Here is a 24,101-nt window from a genome sequence, read left to right as displayed (position 1 = left end):
GAAAGATGCACTTTTAGAACTACACACTCATTGACGGCGTATCAAAAACTTAACACAAACTGCTGACCCAGCTCTTGCAATCTGAGCTTCAAGTTACACAGATTTCCTTCTAATAAATTGTCGCAGAGGGATGACCGTGCTCCTGCAGGAAGCTCAAGAACATAAGAGCTCCTGTCACGGGCAAATCGGGAAAAGCATTTCAAGATCGCTACAAAAGTTATGAAAATTAAAGCAGCAAAAATATGGCAAGTATGAAGTTTTGCCTTTTCCAAAACACAGCCCGCCCCAGATATGATTGTCAAGATAACCCATTTTCACACATTAAATACACAGCTGGAAGAGAAACTTTTGTTTGAGTTTCATCTTCAACAGCAAGATTTCTGGATAATTTTTGCATCATAGCAAGGAATAAAAACCCAAGTCAGACTTTTCTCTCCCAGAAATAGCAGGAACATACAGTATCTGTGGGAGGCAGCAGAATGTATTGAACTGCAAACCAGAGATGCCTCAACATCCTCACTTTTCTAACTAACACTTAGGACACCAGCTGCCTGAAGGCAAATATATACGCATGAAACTTCTGCTCTGCTCTCCTTGCACATCCTGTTATTTTCAAATAGTTGGGTACAACTTTAAACTTACTCATTTATAGTGACTGCTTGTTGCATGAAGATTTGCCCATAGGTGGCTCTAAAGATTTCTAAGCAGTCAGAAAAAACCCAGAACTCTATTTTTCTACAAGTCTATAAAATGCATCCAGTTCTGTAAAGCCTGTGAGGGCTACAAGTCTACAAAAGATCTTTTTGAAAGCTGAAGGAGGAAAAAAGGGCCATGTTTGTCCCTTTCTATCCATCACCTCCCTTTTGACGATGACTTCTTGACGGTTCAGGATTTCAGGCATTATTGGTCAAGAAGGTGACATTTTCACTCCTTAGGAACAACTATTTTTCTAGCAAATAACTCTCCCACTATTTCCTATGCAAGTTACTGCTCTCGGCTCGGGGGCACGGGGCCAGGAGCAAGCAAGAGCAGAGGCCCCTCATTCTGTGCCTGAAGCCAACCAGGATGAATCTTGGCATGAGCTCAGGGACGTCTTAAATTAATAAACACACCAGAACAAAACACCCATGGCTCCCACCCATGCCCTTCCCCTCAGCTGAACAGTGTAACTCCCTGCCAGATTAAGGAAGCTGCAGACACAAATAAAAACTGAAGGCAGCCCGACAGGCAATAAAACAGCCCCTCTAAAAATGCTTCTCCTTAAATGCTTATTTAGCAATTTTAACTCTCTTTCTACTCGTCCTGAACTTAATGAGACAACTCACAGAGCAACAGTATGTAAGGATTCTTACTTTTATAAAAGCGGCGACATGAAAGCAAACAAACCAGTTGCTGCTGTGAAGTGTACTTCTAACCTGAAGTTATGAAGGCAGCATAGGATTTATTGTTAGGAGTTTTAAGCACGCTACAAACCAGATATAAAACGAGAACATGCTTTGTGTATGATTTCTGTATGATCTATGCCAAAAGGCCAGATTCAAAATATCAAGTGCACAGGACCTTGGGAATATGAAATTCCTAATTGCAATTTTCTGCTTGTTATGAAAACGAGACAAACGCATCCTGCTGGAGCCCACAAGCAGCCTGCACCAGTGCTCTGTATTTACCTGCAAAACAAAGTATGGCTTTACTCTGTAGGTAATGGCATTTTTCACATTAAAAAACAACAGTCCCTCCACACTCCTCACTTCTCTTTATCTATGTCAGTTACAAGATGTCTTGGGGACCTATTATGTTTTCAGAGTAATCCAGAATTAAACTGAAATCAGTTATTTTTGCAAACCTGCTAAAGAAACCCAAACCCCACTTCAGCCTATTTGTACAGACAGGACCTAAATGATGGGTGACAACATTCCAAAGAACACAAACCTGAATTTGAGGCAATTGCACTGCAGAGTGCAAGACTCAGAGAGCCTTACCTAGTTTCAGACATTGCCTTTCTACATTAAGCCCAAACATAAGAATCTTATTTAGCACATTTTGAGATTTCCAGTTACACCCGAGTGCAAATCTGTAAATAAGGATGCTGCAGTTATTAACATTAATTTATATTAGCTACAGCTTCTGCTGGGAGAAGAAAATGCTACCAATGAAGGATATTTAAAGCAAGTTATTCATACTTGAGGAATCCCAGAGGAGAAAATAAAACACAATCTTACTTTTGTTTTCAAATACTACTGCAAGCAGTATAAGTTCCCCCATTTGCTACATGACTAAATGAAAACATTGTAAGATTAAATATGAAAACAACCCAGTACACCAGAGGGAAGCAACGAGATAGCTCCAGGCCCCTCCAACAGCTCCGCTCCCACCTCCCATATGCTGAGCGAGATTGTTTTTGAGAATCAGACCAAATATTGAGAAATTTGCCAAACTACATCCTGAGCATTGACAGCAGTCCCTCTGATGAGCAACCTAGAGAGGCCCCACAACCTAGAGAAGTCCCTCACAGTGCCCAGTTACCCAAAGCTTACCCAATTCTTCTGACTCTCAGCTCCCCCCGCCCAGTAGAGCATCTAAAAGGCAACGTCTCTTACAAGGAGGTATAATGATTTCACTCCTGAGAAGGGACAAGAGGTTACTGGACTTTTGTTTCCTGAGCTCCTAGTCCTTCTGATGCTCTGGGACATTGCTTGCAGAAAACGTTCAGGGTGCAAAGCTAGAACTCACACCAATAAAACGCCACCAAAATACCAACCAACATGAACTCATGCTGCAGCAGCAGGAAGAGGCTCTAGGATTACAAAACCAGAGAGCCCTAGCTCTTAGTGGCAGCTCTGCCACAATAGCTCTTGGAGGTGTACTGGGGATTCCTGTATCTTTCTATGTCTGGTGGCCCTACAAGATAACATATAGCAGAAAGCCAATGACGGGCTTGCTTGCTCCACTTCTGCTACCCGGCTTGTGAAGAGATGGGCAGTGCCGTTTACTTGTTGCCTTCATTGTAGCTTTGACATCCCTGACAGATACGATAAATGCAGAGCATCTCCGTATCGATCCATACCTCCCACTGGAGGAGATACAAATACACATTGAAAACACGGTGCTCCCTAGAAAATGCAAGATCTCAAACCTACATGAAACAAATCTACAGCAGCTACATTTTGAAGGTAGTCTAGGAATGCATTTTGAACATAAGCAGGAGTCATCCGCAAGCGACAGTGAAAAAAGCTGTTAATAGCACTCCTGTTGCCACATTTAACTATTATGACACCTACCAACTCATACACTTGTGAAAAAGCAGGAGTAACCTGTAAATAGATCTGTGTAGAGGAAAAGTGCTTTCGCATTTGGGGGTTTGCTTGTTTGTTTTTTTTAAAAAAAGCTTTATTTTCTTCTTATTTATATGCCCAACAGTCACTGCCTGGAAGACCCGTAAGCTGATGGGCAGATGTTCTTTCTGGAGTTGGTGTGCACTTTCGTTAGGTACATCAAGGCCTTCAGCTCAGGAAGAAATACAGCATCCCACCAATGGCATGGACAACCTGCACCTGGCTCCTTGTGAGCAGAATTCAGCACAGCTCCATAACCTGCCAGTGCAACCCCTCTCAACACCCACCTCACTTTAAATTTGCTGGCACAGGCCAGCATTCAAAGAGAAAGAAAAAGAGAAAAAAGTGAATTCAGGTCACTAAGTAGAGGTGCACCTAATTTTACAACTTTGCATGTCTGCGCACCCTTTAAAACTAAACTAATTAACAGAGAACAAAGTCTCAGGGGGGAAGGCATTTATAAAAAGAATTCCAGAACTAAGCCAGGTATGAGATGGAGCAAGTCAAACACTGTAAGACCTTTCAAATTTCCTCCTTCTTTTCTCTTCTTCTGAGCAGCGCAACAAGAATACTGAAGCTGCGCCATCAGAAGCCATCACTGTGGGCAAGGGATGTTGGAAAGACAGAATGCCATGGGGCCTGGCTGGTTGTGGGGTCAAGTCCCATCTCCATTGGTGGGACCAAGGAGTTTCACCATCCTGACTACTGTCCTGCCCCAGGAATGGTAGCATGGAGAACAAGGCACCAAACATGGGCCAGCAGCTGAACACTCCGCACCAAGGAGGCAGCTTCAAACAAGCTAGTTCTGTGAAGAAGCCCAGAATGGTTGGGGTTGCAAGAGCCCTCTGGAGATCATCTAGTCCAACCCCTCTGCTAAAGCAGGTTGCACAGGAACACGTCCAGGAGGGTTTGAACATCTCCACAGAAGGAGACTTCACAACCTCCCCGAGCAGCCTGTCCCAGTGCTTCATCAACCACACAAGAAAAGTTTTTCCTCACATTCAGGTGGAACTTCCTGTGCTCCAGTTTGTGCCCATTGCCCCTTGTCCTGTTGCCAGGCACCACTGAACAATCTGGCCTTGTCCTCCTGAGCTCTACCCTTTTAGATATCAACATTGATGACACCCCCTCTCAGTCTTCTCTTCAGGCTAAACAGACCTAAGTCTCTCAGTCTTTCCTCACAAGAGATGCTCCAGTCCCCTCATTATCTCTGTGGCCTCTGCTGAACTCTCTCCAGTAGTTCCTTGTCTTTCTTGAATTGGGAAGCCCAGAAATGGACACAGGTCTCCAGACGGCAGCACAGAGGGCAAGAAGAACCTCCCTCACTCATACTGCTGGCCACACTTTTCCCAAGATACCATTGACTTTCTTGGCTGTGAGGGCATGCTGTTGATTCATGACTGGCTTGCTGTCCACCAGGACTCCTAGGTCCTTTTCTGCAGGAACTGCTTTCCAGCAGGAAAAGCAGTGAATTGCTTTTCACCTCTACCGGTCCTTCCTAGGTGCAGAACTCTACACCACTTGTCTGTGCAGAACTTCATTAGGTTCCTCTCTGCCCAACTCTCCAGCCTGGCTAGGTATTGCTGGAAGGTAGAACAGCCTTCTGGTGTATCGATAAGCAATAAGGGATTGTTAAATTGCACCATCACAGGGGAGGGTGGCAACCGATCATCATAGCTCACAACTGAGATTTTCTGAACAGGGCAAAGCCAAACGCAATAACATGACCAGGTATAGGATAAGGTTCTCTTGTCAGCAGATTAATTCCTTCTGGAATCCCACAGAACACAGGACAGTTTGAAGAAGTGGTGACAGAAGCACAAATCCAAGAGAAACAGCACTGGAAGACACCAGTCAAATGCCTTGGCAGGTAATTTCGGAGTTGAGGTACTAAGGAGGTTGCTGGGGCTGCGACCAAGGACTCCTCTGCGTGGGGCTGGAGTTTCAGTAATTCCCGGTGCTTGCTGTGGCTCACTCCCTGCCACCCATCACATCTCCAGCTCTGCAGGACCGAACCGCTCCTGCTGCCCTTGGACACAAGAAGGACCCTGCCATGCTTCCAGCCACCGTGCCCTCCTCCCATGGTACGATCACATTCTCTCTTTCTGTTTTTAGCACACTGTGGTAAAATCCTATAATCTACCTTCTGCCTCAAAGTTCTCCCCAGTCACCTCCACATAAATGAAGTAATTTTACATTGTGAAGGTCTGGAGATAACAATCAAGTGGAAAGAGAACTTATCCTTCTCTTATTTTCCTGTCTAAAAATAGGGACATTATATTTCATGTCTTCCAGACTCTCTGGCCTTCTTCCCATCCTTTCTCTTCACACTCTGTCCTTCATTAAATTATATCACTCTTTTTTTATAATGTAATAAATTAATCTTTTCCTTGTCCTCTTCACTGCTAATTCCTTTTCTCCCCATCCACTAGTCCAAACCCCGCTCTATCAACCTCCTCATTTCTGGCTCCCCCCACCTCCAGTCCCACAGCAGCCGTATTCGCTCCAGGTCCTTCTCCCCCACCCACAGAGCCGCCTCGGCTCATGCCTTTGGGGATCCACCACCAGGAAAGACAAAGAAAGATGCAAGAAAAAGGTCTGAGCATCCTTTCAGAAGGAATCTCTCTCCTGAGTGCCAAGTGCTTTTCCCTCTCTCCATCTTCCCTTGCCTGCATGGATCAGGGATCCAGGTCACTCTGCCCAGTGCTTGGAGAGCACCCAACCTGTCCAGCGTGGCTTCGTTAGAAGCATTTGCCTGCTTTAAACATGGTGTTCACAAGCTGAGCAGATGCACGCAGGCTATTCTCCTCAAACACACACAAAAGCATGGGAAATTTGCTGTTCTTTGGGCTTTGCTGTTGTAGTTAAGCCCAACAAATATCTCAACACTTCAGGGAGCATTCTCCAGGTTTCCTTCCATCTATGAGCACACATACTGACTCAGAGCTACAAATAGAAACTCTCCCCCCCCCGAAACAAGCACAACTCTTCTAGACTGCAGAACCACGTGGGACCCATGTTAAAATAACCGGACACGCATCGTGTGCTGCTGCTCACTTCAATTAAAAGCAGTTTTGACCTTTTCCTGGAATTTCAAATCCCACTAAAAGTGTCTCTTTTCATGCAGAGTTTCCACTCGAAGCCTATTTACGTCACACTGGTAACTGTATTGGTCAGGGTTATAAGAAAAAGTAGTGAGCTTGCGAACACATGGATACCACATGAGCTGGTAGTATCCCGAAAACAAGCAGCTTTTCAAAACGAACATACAAGTAGTCTCTATTCTCCCCAGTGATTCCATTTCCTACAAAATTATACCCGACAGCCGAAAGAAAGCTTTAAGCCTGTTGTAAAAATATAACCCCATAGGGAAGAAGTCTTTAAAAAAAAAAAAAAAAGACAAAAATATGTTTAGATGGGGTAAGAAGCCTTTCATTCAAAAAGAAAAAAAAAAAAAAAGGAAAGCAAACTAAATGAAACCAAATTAACAGCCTGGAAAATTTCTTTTTAGTCTCATTCAGAGGGAAATGGAAGAAAGTAGATGAATTATAGAAAGCAGGTTCTATTTTGTGAAGTTTATTTTTAGCTAAGAATAGGCTCATTTTTTAAGCGAAAAGGCAAAGATTCTTGACTCATTTTGTGAAAACCGAGCACCAAAATGAACACAGGGGAGAGTTGGCTGGTTGGACTTCGTACACTGACTTGAACAGTGAGTACAACTAATCAACACTGTTAAATGCCCAACAATCCTAAGAGCCCTATGCGGACTAAGGGATTCCCCAAATCCCCGAGCTCAGAAGCGTTCTTGGCACTGCATAGGAACACACCAGCCCTTACTGAAGTCGTCTTTTCAAAGGCTGCAGTCCCAGACAGCACCCAGAGCCTTTGAGATCTCTTCCCATCAGAGAAAAATGTGAAATAGAGGCTATTTTTCCTTACATTTGCTATACTTGGTTTTCTACATATTTAATGAAAACCAAAACCTTTAATGAAGTTCTGTTTGACCAGGGTTACCAGGCTTACTCAAACTATTTCCAGGTCTGACATGACCATTAGAACTCTTCACCAGAATTGTTTAGGTTAAGGCTTTACATGAAGTTTTTTCCATCTTCTGCAGCATCTTTATAAGCTTACCAGCATTTTCTTTACATTTATATTCAAAGACCTGTTTGATTTAATTTCTTTTTTACCTTCAAATAGATTCATAAGTACTCCTGTCATGCTCTAAAGATCAGACTATATGGATGATGCTAAAGAAAACTCACATCAGGCAGGTACTGTTACTGTGCGGTCTTGCACCATCTTCATGTTCACAGTTAACATATAATGAGCATACCCTGCACATTTTGTTTGTATTACTGATTTACCAGATTCAAAGCCAATGTAGACAAACCAACCAGGATCAAACGGGAAAAGGAGAATTACTCGTAAGTCAAAAGAATGCTTCTAAAGGAAGAGTACAGATTCTTCCGTTGTTGGAAAAAATGGGGCTTGGAGACACAAGACTTTCACTGTAAACTTTAGGGCAGTTTTAGTCTTGGGCTCACAAAAGCAGTGGCTCATCAGATACTGAGTGAAGTGAAATGAAGTACCTAAAGCAGAAGGTAGTGCTTGGGATAAAATAGCGTGTTTGGGGACAGGAAGAGCAAGGAAGAACAAGGCACTTTTGCCCACCCTTCCTGTTACACGGGATGCTGCATTGCCCTGCCAGTGCCAAAGAAGACAGACACAGAGGGTGAACATCAAGAAGCAAAGACCGTCTGTGCCTTCTGGTGACCTTGTGCCTGAAGGAGTAGGGACGAAGTCTCCACAGCCAAAACCCTCTCCCCCTTGTAGGGCAGGTCGTGGAATTCAAGGACAGCAGTACGTTACAGGGCAGACTAACGGACAGGTTGTCCTGGACTGAGGCCCTGTGGGACAAAGCCATGCTGCCACCTCACCCACCTCTGTGCTGGGCTGGTATTTAAGGACTGGGGTCCCTAGCACAGTGGCCTTTCAAAGGGGCACTGGGAAGAACCATCTTGGTCTCCCCTGTTCAACCTAACCTGCACTGTTGATAGCTGAGTATCTACTAAAAATGCAATAAACACCTATTTTGTTTACCTTTTCAGTTGATCTCCCTTCCTGTGAGTGGGTCTAAATGAAGACACAACGCATGGTGGGAATACAAAAAGAAACCAAAGAAGTTACAGCTTCCTGTGGAGTAACGCAGAAGAAACGCTGCTCGCAGCCTCCACGAGGAGAAGCGCTGCAGGAAGGCAGGCGAAGCAGCTCTCTGGAGAGCCCAAGGCAGGTAAGCTGGCTGTAGCCCCAGGCTGCGTGCTTGACAACACCCATCTCCAACAGGAACTGGAGAAAAACCTAAAGCCTGGACTTCCTGTCAAAACACACCAGAAGCTGAAAGAAAAATGCTAAGCATCTACTACCTGTTTTGAAGGCTATGTGCTTCCCAGTAGCTGAAGCAGTCTACAACCCAACCTGTACATATCAGCCATCAGCACCTCTTGAAACAACAGAAACCACGTGTACCTAGACTGTAAGACACACCAGAAGACAGATCTTCCCAGCCAGGGATGGTGCAATTCAAGACCCAGTAGAACTCTTTTCAACAAAGGAAATGCAGCCTAAAATGATAATAGCAGAAGGTAAGAAGGTAACTTGTTAAAGAGTAAATAAACTTTATTCTGGCCACATCTTGGAGGAAACATCAGGAATGGTGTAGTTGAAAGGAATGAAAGCAATGACTCAATGATCGAGTGCCTACTGCCTCAGCACAGGAAGGACATGGAACTCTGAGTGAGCACAGTGGAGCCCATAAAGATGATCAGAGGGCCTCTCCCCCATATGGGGAGAGGATGAGAGAGCCTGGAGAAGGCTCCAGAAAGACCTTGTAGCAGATTTCCAGTACTTAAAAAGTACCTGCTTAAAAGCAGGAAAGCTGAGGAAGGGCTCTTTATCAAGGAGTGCAGTGATAGGATGAGGAGAAATGGTTTTAATCTCAAAGAAGGGAGATTTAGATTAGCTGTCAGGAACATTTTTTTCACTTGAGGGTGAGGAGGCCCTCGCCCAGGTTGCCTAGAGAAGTGGTGGATGCCCCATGTGTTCAAGGCCAGGCTGGATGAGGCTTTGAGCAACGTGATCCAGTGGAAGGTATCCCTGCCCATGTCCCTGGATGGAACTGAGTGATCTTAAAGGTTCTTTCCAACCCAAACCATTCTATGATTCTACAATTCAAAGTAGCTGGAGGTAAAGACAAATAAATTACAGTTGAAACCAAGACCAGAATTAGTCTCACCATAAACAACACAAGATAAGGAATGGGAAAGGACAGCCTTTCTTTAACTCCTTAAAACTAATGGTAGCAGCTGTCAGGACCCTCACCTAGACAAGATCTTCCAAGCTTTCAGGACCTCACTGACCTTTAAACCAACCAAACATGTTATGAGAAAAGCCTAAACCAAACAAAGAAATCAAACAGATCCCCAAGCAGGGCTAGAAGTGGACACCTCTCCAGCAGCAGCTGAGACAAGCTCTAGTTCTTCAGCAGCCTCAGCTGATGAGGCTGATGCCATAGCAGTGCTTTGAAAAAGCAACAGAAAATCTTGTCACCTAACACCAGACTTCAGCAATTGCATCTTGTACCACTGAAACCAACTGTGCTCTTCACAAATAGCTTTTACAAGGTTCTGGCTTCTGAATGGCCAAGACGTTGCCATGACCTTAGAGGTACAGAGGCACAGCTTGACAGTGAGACACGCAGGAAGCGGCGCTGTTAGAAGCACTCGCTGTAGAGTGGTGTACGACACACCAATGGGTGCTGCTACACTTACCAGAGGGCAGAAACACAGCTACATGAACAGCAAGTGGGAGAGAAACCACAGAGATACCAAGCCTGTGCTAGAGGAAGAGGGCCAGTGTAAGCCTTCAGATTCCAGTGAAGTTGTAGGAGACTCTTCTGTGGAGAAGGCATTAATACATCCACAAGCAGAGAAAGTAACTGGCATCTGGATGTAAGCCTGGGGAGTTTAAAAGGCTGAGAGCCCTGTCCACAGTATTACATAGAGCAGAAAAGCCTGGCTCAGCCCCACCACGAACACTGGCACCAAAGAAGCCGTTGGGACAACTGCCTTTCTGCATGGTGCTGGAACAAGCAACCGGCACAGAACATCAGGAACTACACGACCTGCCCAGCCAGATGATCAACCCTAGCATGGAAACCACGGCCTGCTGTTGGAATGATCCAGCCACCAGCCCAATAACCAGCAACCTCAGCTTCGCTCTTGGAGACAGACACTGGACTCCTGCATTTGCACTGAATTCATTTCAGGCAACACCTAATTACCCGAGTGCACAACTACATATAATGCAAGAACATTGGCTCTGCACACAACCGAGTGCCTGCATCATCTGCTACCACTGGACACACGCTTCAGCTGCACAGAAATCTGCTGCAGCAGCAAGGTCTGAGACCCAGAACAAGAGGAGATGCCTCCCAGCACACTCTGCTGCGCAGGACCAGGGCTGAGTGCAGAGTAGGCTCCCATGGGCAGCATCAGGCAGGCAGCATGGGATGAGACTGAACACAAAGGCAGGAACTTAATTGTGGTCAAGATGAAGCTTCATATGAGAAAACACAAAGCAGTGACATGAAATCTAGTGATCTATTTTATCACCATGTAATGGAAATAGCTGTAAGCCTGACCAGCTGCACAAGGCAAAGGAGAGACCATGAACACCTAGATACAGTCCTTCTAGCATGACCTTATGATGAAGAGAACTCCAGGGGTGAAACAAAATACCTGACCCTGATGCCAAAGAGCATGCAGAGCAGCCACCGAGTAGGCAAGTGACACAGCATTACACCTGTCAACACAAGCATCATCACTAAACACCACCACCCAGTGCATATAAGAAAACAAACCTCATTCTGGGCACAGGAGAAGATTCAAGTGGAAAAAGACAGTGCCAGGAGGGTTAACAGCGGCTCCTTTTACAGGCAGGGCACAACAACAAGAGGAAGATAATGTGAACATACCGCATGCAGAACAGGACTAGGAATCTTCTTCCCTACCCTGAAGAGCAGCTTTGCCTCAGGTTCTCAGTGGAGCTATTTGGGAGTCTCTCCTAAACTCCAGGGCAATAAGGGAACAAAAAAATCTAGCCAAGAATATCAGTCAATGAAAAAAGAGGGGAAGAAACCCACTCATTACCGACAGAAAAAATAAAGCTTACATAATGAAAGTGAAACTGGTCACCTAACTCATCTGACCTAACCAGTGCATTTAGTAAAGGGGATGATTCAATGACAGTGACAAAAAGCAACCTATCACTTATCTGACCAATCAAATCTCAGCAAGAAGTTTATGACATGCAATGCAAATGTTGCATCACAAAATTGTGTAACTCCCAAGCAAAGATGAAAACCGTACTCAAAGTATATCACATCAACACAGCTTTAGAGCAAACACCAAGTACAGCATAGAGCGGAGGGGCAGCACGAGTCTGGAGCAGCCCCTCTGCAAGGTCTGCTCCTCACTCCACATGTGGCTCACTATTATTGCCATCCACACTCTTTAAAAAATGAAATCAGGAGAGAAGCCCACGTATATGCTGACACTTTGCAAGACTCCAGTTCAGCAACTAGTTTCAAGCATGTTTGTGCTCATCTCCGCTGAAAGTAGAACATGCCTGAGCCAAAACACAGGTCTGTGGGCTTTGCGGAGAGAACTAGGCTCGTTGCTTAATCTGGGAGTGACGTCAGGTTGTGCCAGCACATTTTCACCAGCATACCTGCAACGGCACTGAGCAGCTGGTGTGCAAAAAGAAAGTACAGCAACACGATGGAGTGCATTTGCCATCACAAAGGTAACCGCTTGCCTTCTAGAGGTATCAGCAGCAAGAAAGCTTCGACCCAGCCAGCTGCTGCCCACCTGGTGCTAGACCCCTCAGGAACAGGATACTGAGCCCGAGAACAGGACACTTGCCCCAGAGGCTCTGGCAGTGCCAGGTCTGGAAACCACACTTCCCATGAAAAAGTGCTAAAAGTTTTTGTCGTCAGTGTTGAACTTCCTCTGTACGCAGCACGGCAGGATTTATACAGCTAATGCTCTGTTACAGGCTTTCACAGTCAATTAAAGGCTCTGCCTGCCAAACACCTGCAAAGCACATTCCCCGTCGTTGAGAAGAGTGTAAGAAAAAATACACAGCCATGCTCACGTATACCCAAACACTCCTCTAGCCCTGCTTTCTTCATGTATGCCTTGCCTGGCAGAGACTGTTCACTAGCCAACACACAGCTTTAATAATTGTTGAGTTTTTATTTTTTTTTTAATAGATTGCTCAATAACCTGTAAACCAGCACCACACACAGAGACACCCTCTCACCTCAGCCTATATCCTTTGTATCATCAAATAAACTCTTACATGGGCAACAGTGACGCAAGATTCATGGGTTGTAATAAAAAAAACAGCCTGAGGAAGAGCAAACATCTCTTTTCTTTCACAATGCCATAATTTTCACATAGATGTATTAATGAAAAGCTAGTGAAGTAACAGAGCTAAGAAAGGTGCACATATAAGTGTGTAAGTGCATACATACATGTCTGTATGTTTACGTACACACATATATTCCAAACAAAGTGTTAATATCCAGCCCAAGTCTATTACTTTCTTAGAAAATGCACTGTCAGACAACAAAAGACAGACTTCTCGCAGCACTAATGAAGCTCAGCTTTCAATTATAAAACTCCCACATTATAAGTAATTGAAGATACATGTTCTTTCTTAACTATTTTTAGTAGAGTAACAGGTAATTTTCTTAAGGATTAGATTACACTGAGACAGAGCAACAAGACTTTCAGACTTCCAAGAGTGTTTGCATAGAAGATGGAGACAAGATCAGGTTTACACAAGTCTAACATATATCCAGATATACCTTCAAAAGAAGTGAGGTTAAGCCATTAAAGCAGTATGTTTCCTCAGGGTAGGTAGCATAGACAATATTTATTATTCTCTGCCACACCTGTGAGTACGTGCACACCCAGCCGTGCCGCAGACGCCGTGCACAGGCTCTCTGAGCACGCACTGCAACAGAAGACAGAGACCAGACCACAGCTGGCTTCATCTCCATTCACAGCCCACATGTAAGATAAATCCAGCCAGACGCAAGCACAGTACAATAACATCCAATGAATAATGATTTACAAGTAACTGCAAAGACTGGAATAAAAAAAGGCCATGAGTCTTAACCGTGCTGACCCCAGCAAACTCCCAATATAATTCACATTTAACTTCTATTAGCAACATCTTATTGAAAGATTAAAGGCTCCTGGATATTTGAATAACCAGAATGTTAGGAGTATTAACAACGAGAGTTAATCCAACACCAAGTATTTACAACATCACACAAACTATAATTGTTAGCAAACAGCAGCGATTAACCACATTAATACACTCAAGGTTTCAATTACTTTGTATCCTAATTCTGGAAGAGCATAGGGAAAGGGACATTACGCTGAAAAAAGAGCGTATATAAAATTAATCTGCTCTAGCATATGGATAGATAAAATAGAGCTTTAGCAATATTCACTTTCTCAACCACCACCACTGGCTATCTTGTGTATTTGTCAAGTTCCTTTGTTTGTTTTAAATTGGATCTTTAAAGTCACCTCCTGGTTTGAATACAGGCATAATTGCTTGTTATCTATAGCAACTGGCATTGTAAAGTCTACATGGTATGAAGACATGCCATTTTAGGATCCAGTTTCAGAAGTTAAATCTACAACATACAGAAGTGCCTCTCTTCCCAAATCCCACAAGAAAAATCACTGTGCCAATGAAATTTTAAAAGTGACAAAAACCCTCACCACACCTACCAACAAAACCAGAATGTATTTGTTAATCCCTGGTTTTTGAAAGCCTTTCCTGCAAAACCTTGTTTGTGCTCCAGGCGCTGGGTAGCACAACTCCCAGGGAAGCCACATTGTCCCAACTTGACTCATGTCCCCCAGCCATGATGGGAGTTGGGCATGGACCCACCATGCAGAGTGGCAGGATCAAGTAGCGAGCAATTAACTGGTCCTTATTGTAAGAACACTGGATCTGCCCATCAAAAGTAACTTCTATTAGCCACCAAGGAGCTCAGCAAGCAGAGATCTTCCTTACAAGCAAGGAGTTATATGTGAACTAGATTCAAGAAAAATAAAGTCCCTGTCAGTCACCAACAAAAGCCTGCTAAAGAACTTGTCTCTCCAAGTCAAGTCAAAGTGAGATGCGTCAAGAGCTGCACACCTACCCTGTGGCAGTTGCTCCTACCACAACATTTGAATTTTCGTATGTTCAAGCTATGATAGGGCTATAGTTAAAAATACAGGAAATTTTTAGTTGCCAAGGTCCTATGAGGCAACGAAGACAACAGTGAAAACAGCCACTAAATCCAATGATCAACAAAGTTATTCCTGGGCACTAGATTTTATGGAGGCTTGAAAACATCCCATGTGTCTTATTAATCCCATCAGCTGTGACAGTGGGACGCCTTGTCACTGTGCTGGTATCTTGAAGCAGCAATGCCACAGACTCCCGGTGCAAGACCTAAATGCACTAGGGAGAGCATCACAGGTGAGCCATCCCGGCATGTACACACTCCATGTACCCAACTACACCTCTGGCGCTGTGAGACCTACTGAGCCAAACTGTTCAGGGAGCAACTGCAGAGGAGGCAGCCTGCATAAAATATAGTCTTAAATTAATAAGGTAGAAATGTCCCATGGAAAAAAAAAAAATCATAGAATAACCAGTTTGGAAGAGACCCACCGGATCATCAAGTCCAATCATTCCTATCAAACACTAAACCATGCCTCTTAGCACCTCGTCCACACGTGCCTTAAACCCCTCCAGGGAAGGTGAATCAACCACCTCCCTGGGCAGCCTCTGCCAGTGCCCAATGACCCTTCCTGTGAAAAATTTTTTCCTAACGTCCAGCCTAAACCTCTCCTGGCAGAGCCTGAGGCCATTCCTTCTCGTCCTGTCTCCTGTCACGTGGGAGAAGAGGCCAGCACCCTCCTCTCCACAATCTCCTTTCAGGTAGTTGTAGAGAGCAATGAGGTCTCCCCTCAGCCTCCTCTTCTCAAGGCTAAATAACAATGTAATATTACGTAAAGGCTCACTTTTGTAGACAAGAACTTTCAGGAACTAGTGCTCAAGAACCGAAGTTGATGAGCCATATATGCACTGGTATAATGTAGCACGTAGCAACTACTCCAAGCAATAAATGCTCTTTCCACGATAAGTTATCCACATTTACCAGCTAAACACCTTTTGATTGGGCACTGCTCTGCCAAGGATGAAAGTCCGAGGCTTTCCCAGAATCGTTGCAGAATCAATGCCAGGCCTAATACACCAGCCACATGCAAGCTGTCAGTGAGACAGCTCCAACACACCCTATTAAATCAGAAGAGAGCTCTTTCATGCCAAAATACTATAGTCCTAAAAGTGGCTGTCAATTTACTGCCAAGTGAAGGATGTGAGATGCCAAAACACAGTTCATCACACTAATAAAGAACTATGTAGTGATCTAATGTAAGCAATTGATAGCAGAGGAGGTCATGTGAAAGTTGTTTATATCCTAATTCAGAAATAATGCTGAGAGAGATACTTAGAAATTAATTTCAATTTGACCTAAAGAGGGTTTTCATTTCTCCCCCTCCTTTCTGCTTTGCATGTTTCTGTGGTAAGTGCCTCTTTGATCAATGGCCCAGTAATCCACAAAAGTTCTCCTCAGCTTTATTGAGAGCCACCACATGGAAATGCCACCTTCGTTGTAGCATTGCCAGGAGGGAGTCTGGCAGAGAAGGTTTAGGACAGTGTTTTCCTGTTTAATAACACCCCCTGAGCCAGCAAGGCTCCCATAAACACGCAGCGTAACACTTTGCCAAGACAAAGCACCTTGTGCTGCAAGAGGGCCAAGTCACACACATACCCCAGTGTGAGCTCACAGCACTCAAACCCACCTGCCTGCAAGGCACTGCTTGGTCAGCCATCCACTTCCTTGGGGGTTCATCAGCACCCGACTCCAAAGAGCTTCATGGCACCAAGTTCCCAGCACTGGGAACACCAAGCACAGCACATGCAGTGACATTAGCAGCTCAGGAGTCACCTCAGTGACACACATTAAATGATCACAGAATCACTAGGTTGGAAAAGACCCACAGGATCATCGAGTCCAACCATTCCTATCAAACACTAAACCATGTCCCTCAGCACCTTGCCCACCTGTCTTTTAAATACCTCCAGGGAAGGTGACTCCACCACCTCCCTGGGCAGCCTCTGCCACTGCCCAATGACCCTTTCTGTGAAAAATTTTTTTCTGATGTCCAGCCTAAACCTCCCCTGGTGGAGCTTGAGGCCATTCCCTCTTGTCCTGTCCCCTGTCACTTGGGAGAAGAGGCCAGTTCCCTCCTCTCTACAACCTCCTTTCAGGCAGTTGTAGAGAGCAATAAGGTCTCCCCTCAGCCTCCTCTTCTCCAGGCTAAACAACCCTAGTTCCCTCAGCCGCTCCTCCTAAGACTTGTTCTCCAGCCCCTTCACCAGCTTTGTTGCTCTTCCCTGGACTCGCTCCAGAGCCTCAACATGCTTCTTGTGGTGAGGGGCCCAGAACTGAACACAGGATTCCAGGAGCGGTCTCACCACTGCTGAGTACAGAGGGAAAATGACCTCCCTGGATCTGCTGGTCACGCCGTTTCTGATACAAGCCAAGATGCTTTACTGCACCACAGCCAACACTACCTACTTGAAGGAGAAGATCACAACGTCCACAGCACTGCTCACCGTCTTTACCAGCCCCAAACAGTAATCAATACTGATGCATACGGCTATCAGGTGAAAGGAAAGCAGAACTATTGATGCTCCCCAAAAGCATTGAGGCTGAATTTGGCCCTGGTGAGACTGAGGACCTCTGTGCAGCCAGCAGCACAGAGCTCTTCAGGCAAGTAAGTCCCTGCAGGCAGCTGTGTGCCGTACGCTCCGTTCCAGAGTTAGCTGACACAGAAGGAGAAGGTGCCTAATGCCATTCGCATGGCTCCTTGGCCACTATTAGCAGTGGGAAAAGGTGTCTCTGCAAAATTCTGTCCTGGCAGGAAATTCAGTCCAGACTGTTCTGGGTACCTAAGGAATAGCTGAACACGTGGTCAGTGCACCACCAGGGAACCAACTCCAGAAAACAGCAGATACCAAAACCCAGTGTGGTTTTATTTGCTGATCAGCATAGGCGAAGGGACCCCAGAAGTCTTTTCCTGACAGGAGAAACTGCAGCAACGACTGCTGCTGCTGCTTTCCATCAACACCAGGTCTACTTAAGCAAATGCAAAGGTTTGGGGTTTGCATTACACAGGAAGTAGGTGGGGGAGAACAACCAATGAAAACACACACTCAAGCTCAACTCAATACAGGAAGCATCACTTGCCCTATATATGTTATATTACCGGCACTTTGGTTGCTCAGGAGGGACTTAAAGGGAGTGGAATCCTCTTTTTTGCATCCTTGGGCTTCTCCAGCAGAAGGGCTTACATGCTACAACTGCACTTAACATGCAGCTCCTTTAAGAGGAAAAAAATTAAGAAGAAAAATATCAGCTAATATTTTATGATAAAAATAAGGTATACTAGGAGAAATAGGTCTTCAAAGCCACTGATGACTGACAAGAAACAATTTAGAGAAAGCACTAGAAGGAACACAGTTTTGCATCAATGATGTCAACAACATTGAGCAATTTCTAAGAAGCCAAGGCAGCAGAAATGATATGTCAAATTGGAAACAACATTTTTGGTATTCTTTTAAGTTTCCGTAGAAGACCATCAGATGTCTTGTCAACAGGCAGTCTTATACAGATATAAATTCTCAAGAGACATACGTACACAGCCTTTTGCAAAGTGTTTTTATCCAGTCAGTTTTAGTTTAAGCAAACTCTCAAATGAAGTACATAAACTTTCCTGTTGCTTTTAAGACAGATCTATATTTAAATCTGGCACTGATACTCCTTTGGAAACATAAGTATCCAGCAATATTGAAATAATGACTTTAGATGCCTAGAATTTTGATTTCTCCAATTGTCTATTTTAGTAGATAAATCTTAGAGACTGTTTGGGCCCCAATTACAGAAAAGAGCTATATAGATCCATTAAGAGTAAGGCCCCAGTGCTTCCACACACGAAGACTGGATGTATAGTTAGTTCTGTTTTCAGTCAGGATACACCTTTGAACAACACACCAGAGCTCAATCCTCATGTTACAAATAGAAAAACAAGCTACAAACCCAAACAGAACTCGTCTTGAAAACGAACCTTTTCATGAACGGTATGCAATGAAGCTTTAGCGGCATTCATAGAAAAAGAAAATAATGAAAAAACATGATATAAACCCATAAATATTACAAATTCTGACGTGTAATGCTCTGTTAATTTCTATGAGTTTACTAAAGTGTCAAAAAAGGCAGCACTTATTGCAATTTTGGAATTTAGATAAATGCTCAGTTGAAATGAGCACAAACAGGGTAGTACTTTGGAGTTCACATAGAAGGACATCTGTTCATCACTGCACAAGCACAGGGCAGGCAACATCCTCAGAAAACACACCTCATAGCAACGTCAATGTGTAACAGTAAGGGCCAACCACAAAAAAAGTTCTAAGTTCTGAATTCAAGTAGACAATTGGGTGTTTATAGATATTTTCCCCATTCAAACACTCCTGTTGTTAGGGAGAGGCAGAAGAGAAATTCTCCGCTGTTGCAGTGATCCTTTTTTTCCACTTCCTTCCTGAATTTCAGCGCCTACAAGAGCTAGATTAGGGAAAAGGCCACCAGTTGTTTGATTAAGGAAGAATGACAACCCCACTGCTGCCCATCATGCCTGCTCCACCTTGCTAAGCGCCGCATCTACACGCCTTTTAAAGCCCTGCAAGAATGGCAACTCCACCGCTTCCCTGGGCAGCTTACTACAATGCTTGACAACCTTTTCCGTAAAGAAGTCATTCACCAATATTATCTAAACCTCCCCTGGTGCAATATGAGGCCATTTCCACTGGTCCTACCACTTGTTACTTGAGAGAAGAAACCAACACCCACCTTACTATGACCTCCTTTCAGGTAGCTGTAGAGGGAAATGAGGTCTCCCCTCTGCCTCTTTCTTCTCTTGGCTCAACCACCCCAGTTCCCTCAGCTGGTCCCCACAGGACTTGTGCTCCAGACCCTTCCCCAGCTCCATTTCCCTTCTCCACACACACAAACCAGCTACACCTGAAATTAACCCAACCCTGGGAGGCCAGGGTGGCAGGAGCTTGAGTCTCTGTCTGCCCTGCTCTTGGTAAGTACAGGAGCACATCTAGGGGTCAGGGTGTCCAAGAGCTCCGTCCAAGGATGGAGAGCCCTCAACACAAGCAGTGCCTGGCTCGCACTTCTTTGTGCCTGAGAAGGGATAAGGGAATCTTGACCAAAAACTAGAGTCGCCTTCAGAAAGGAAACCCTTCAGTTACTTTAAAGGATAAAAAAAAGGGAGCAACCCACATTGCTCACAACCAGACAGCTATAAAGAAACACATCCATCAACCTCCATATGATGTTAACATGAGCACCATCAGGAATTTTACCTCTAGAAGGACTTCAGAGAGTCCTAAAAAACAAGCTAATGCGAAGAAATTAATTAAAAAGGTGTTTATCTCAGGCACAAAGTCACTTTATTCAGTCTCTTATCCAATTTGTAGCACATCAGAAGATGTAAGGAACAGGCCAAGGACACAGGGTGAGCAACCTGCCTCACCCCTGCAGACTGCTGCCAGGCGCCAATGGGAAAACCATCTTCTCTCTCCAGCATAAGCTCAGCACTTGCGGGAAATCAAAGAATCCCCCACACTGACTGCTCTGCAGACACAAGGCACCACCTAAGAGGTGCCAGAGGCAGCTGGAAATGCCGCTGATGTTACAACGCTCCTGCATGAGCAGTGATGAATGCCCAGATCATCTCGGGGGCACAGGGAAGGGGGAGAGCTGCCTCCTTAGCAGGGTTGTACAGCACATCCCTGGCACACGCCAGAGGAACAGACCGTGCTATGCATCCCACCAGGGCTTCCATCACGCACATGTCCATGCTCCTGTCACAGCACGCTGTTTCATTAGCTCCTAAAAGGAACAACAGCTGCCCTGCTATGTTCTGAAGAGCACACACTTGTCTGCTCCTCCAGAACCTTTCAAGGAGCCACAAGAGGTCAGAAAATTCCAACTGAAATCAGACAGGGTCACTGTAAGAGCTTCTTCATCCTCCCAGAATGCAGAGCAACACTGCTGTAAGGAAACACCACAAAGCACCTTAGGCACATGCTTGCAGACCCTTCCAACTTTGCAGCTGGTGGCAGAGCCACTTAAGAGGCACACAGACTCCCAGGAAGAGGGGAATACTTCTTGAGGAAATAAGCAGAAGTAGATTTTCACCCTACGCGTCAAGAACCATGACCCAGTGTGCTCCTCCAGCCCCCCATACCCACCGATTAGGGCAGGATAGCACACGTTGTGGTGGATTTTGGACTCTCTGGCTGCCAGCAGCCTGGAGCAGACTGGAGTCTGTCTGGGACCTGGAGCTGTAGGTTTTGATTCACCTATAAAATCACCACTATCATTGGCCTCCGCTGGTTCTGCAGAATCTCTAGGATTTCTGTGCTGCAATGAGAAGTGCCTAAAGTTGGACAAAAGATTCACAAGGTTTTGAGAGGAACAGTAGAATCATAGAATAACCAGGTTGGAAGAGACCCACCGGATCATCGAGTCCAACCATTCCTATCAAACACTAAACCATGTCCCTCAGTGCCTCGTCCACCCGTGCCTTAAACACCTCCAGGGAAGGTGAATCAACCACCTCCCTGGGCAGCCTCTGCCAGTGCCCAATGACCCTTTCTGTGAAGAATTTTTTCCTAATGTCCAGCCTAAACCTCCCCTGGCAGAGCTTGAGGCCATTCCCTCTTGTCCTGTCCCCTGTCACTTGGGAGAAGAGGCCAGCACCCTCCTCTCCACAACCTCCTTTCAGGTAGTTGTAGAGAGCAATGAGGTCTCCCCTCAGCCTCCTCTTCTCCAGGCTAAACAACCCCAGCTCTCTCAGCCGTTCCTCATAAGACTTGTTCTCCACCCCCTTCACCAGCTTCATTGCTCTTCTCCGGACTCGTTCCAGAGCCTCAACATACTTCTTGTGGTGAGGGGCCCAGAACTGAACACAGTATTCGAGGTGCGGTCTCACCAGTGCCGAGTACAGAGGGAGAAGAACCTCCCTGGACCTGCTGGTCACACCGTTTCTGATACAAGCCAAGATGCCATTGGCCTTCTTGGCCACCTGGGCCACTGCTGGCTCATGTTCAGTCGCTGTCAACCAACACCCCCCAGGTCCCTCTCCTCCAGGCAGCTTTCTAGCCAGACTTCTCCTAGTCTGTAGCACTGCATAGGTTAGTAGATGGGCAGCATGCTGTGGTGGGTCAAGAGGGCAAGGGACAGCCCATGCCTCGACACACACTGGAGGGCCAGAGCTTTCAGTCAGCGTGGTGCTTGCAAGGGAGGCGAGCAGCCCCCTGCTTACCCTCAGCACCCTCCTGAAGCCACCAGGCTTGAGTGTCCCATGGGCATCATTGCCCCAGGCCATGTCCTGTGCCCAGCCACCCCACATACCTGGCTGGCTCTGGCCATACACACCTGTGCAGGCACACACAGCTACAGGATAGATAAAAGTCACACGCAAAGCCTTCTGAACTCCTACACTGTAAACAGATCACTAGTACACCTAAAGGGAGCTCCTGTCCCAGCACAGATGCAGCACATGCCCAGATGGCACCGTGAAATCATACGGCAGCAATGAGGGCTCCTCACTCCATGGCAGAGCCGCACAGTTCCACAGGTCCTGTTCCCTTCGCCCACAAAACAGCCGTCCAGTGACTCCATCCTGAGACACAGGCTATTTTTAGAGCCATTAATAAGGGAGAGGAAAACAGATCGCGTTCACCAGGGAACACATCTGCTGGTCTCAGAGTTCGTCGTACCCTCTACTGCTGTTCTGCACCAAAAAAGCAGATTTTTTTTGTGCTTGGCACGGGGACTCTACAGTGTTTCCCCTGTGCTACGTGGCACAATGCTGTGTTAGGACAACTGCATACGTGGCACAGGCACCTCACACCAGTCAGTGACTGTAAAGCCACACAAAGTTACCTCGTCACTTCTGGAAATGTGGTTGTGTGACGGTCCTGGCTCCCCAGTTTCCACAAAGAGGCTTAATTCAAGCTACAGCAGACGTGCTAAGAAATACAAAAGAGATAGTTACAGGAGAGAAAAATCTTTTCTTTCGGCATAATTTGTCCAGGTTTTTCATTTAGCCTTGCTCACCATTAAGTTCAAAGTAAAAGTCAACTCATGTGGGAGAGTTTCCACAGGAAATCCTGACCTTCGTTCACTCTTATCCCTAAAGAAAGCCATTTCCTTTTACTTGAAAGGCAACTGCCTCGAGTCCTATGCCACAGCAAGTGCTTTTTTACACTAAATATAGATCCTCAAGGAAGGAAACATCAGGCAGACAACAAAAGCGAGGAATGTTAGCATGCACTCTGTCAGACGGTGCAGGCTCTCTGAAAACACGCCTGTGACAACACGTGCTCTGCTAACACAGAGAAACTGCAGCCTCTTCTCTCAAATTTGAGAAAAGCCAACCAGTGCTTAAAATAAATTCTAAAAGGCTCAAAGCAACAAAAACATACACAGATCCGAAATACACCCTACTAGCACCCTAGCTGCACATGATGGTCTGACTGTTCATCATAGAGGATGTATAAACTTGTTACGTGCTTTATTTTTTTAAGCGCACAGACTTAGCTGAGCCTCTTGGTCCTGCCACTTTTTTTAGTTTGGGAAGTCCCCTATGCTGCAAAAAGCACAAGCATGAAATAACTGGTGTCCCCCCTTTCTTTACAAATCTCCTCACACCCCCAGGGTGATGGTTTCTCAGCCAAGCACACTCACGGTTTGGCTTATGAAAGCAAAACCTCATTCCTAACAAATCTTACACAACTGAAGGAGTTTGTGGGACTGACCTCACAGGTGAACCCGCAACGTGAAGAGTGCCATGTAGTTTGGGTTCCACCTTCAAACTATCACACTGTCCCATGCCATAAAGGACAAATGAGCAGAAGCGTAAACTAGGCTGGAAGCTGCTGCATCTGTTTGGTTATTTCTCTTCAAATGCTCATCTGGGAAAGGAGGATGCCCCGGAGCTCACCAAAGCACCAGCTCCCATGCTGCAGCTTCCCAGCAGGTAAAATGGTTTAAGTAATGCTCTGGCTTCTGCTTCAGACATCATCACCGCTGCCTTCTCCAGACCACCCCCTCTCCTGCTGCAAACAGAGACATCTGCTCTCTCACAAACTCCAAGCCCAACCCCGCGCAGACACCTCCTGAACTCCTACGCCTCCAGCCATATGCTCCAAGACACCTCGAAGACAGAAAAGATTAAAGAGCATTTACTGAGTAAAATAAATTCCTACTTAGAGTCAAACTGAAGATCCAGTCCAGAAGACTTTATTTTCACCCAAGGAAGTCCAATAAAATTTATCTGCGTGCAACTAGACGTCACAAAATGAAGCTTAATGTGTTCCCTGCTCCTACCGTATAAGGTTAAAGTGAGATCGTTTCACTCAGTAATAAACTGACAGGTCAGAGCACAAGGCAATGTTCCACAAACAGACCTCTCTGCAGAGCAGACC

At 45.5% G+C, this 24,101-nt stretch overlaps 1 protein-coding gene across 2 annotated transcripts in view; it reads right to left on the bottom strand.

The window, feature by feature from the left end:
- INPP5A (inositol polyphosphate-5-phosphatase A) overlaps positions 1-24,101 on the bottom strand; it is a 249,251-nt gene that overhangs the window by 185,350 nt on the left and 39,800 nt on the right. The gene's annotated exons all lie outside the window — the stretch shown is intronic.

The sequence above is a fragment of the Phaenicophaeus curvirostris genome, chromosome 9, assembly GCF_032191515.1.
Source record: "Phaenicophaeus curvirostris isolate KB17595 chromosome 9, BPBGC_Pcur_1.0, whole genome shotgun sequence".
Classification (NCBI taxonomy): domain Eukaryota; kingdom Metazoa; phylum Chordata; class Aves; order Cuculiformes; family Cuculidae; genus Phaenicophaeus; species Phaenicophaeus curvirostris.
This window is presented reverse-complemented; position numbering and strand designations above follow the sequence as displayed.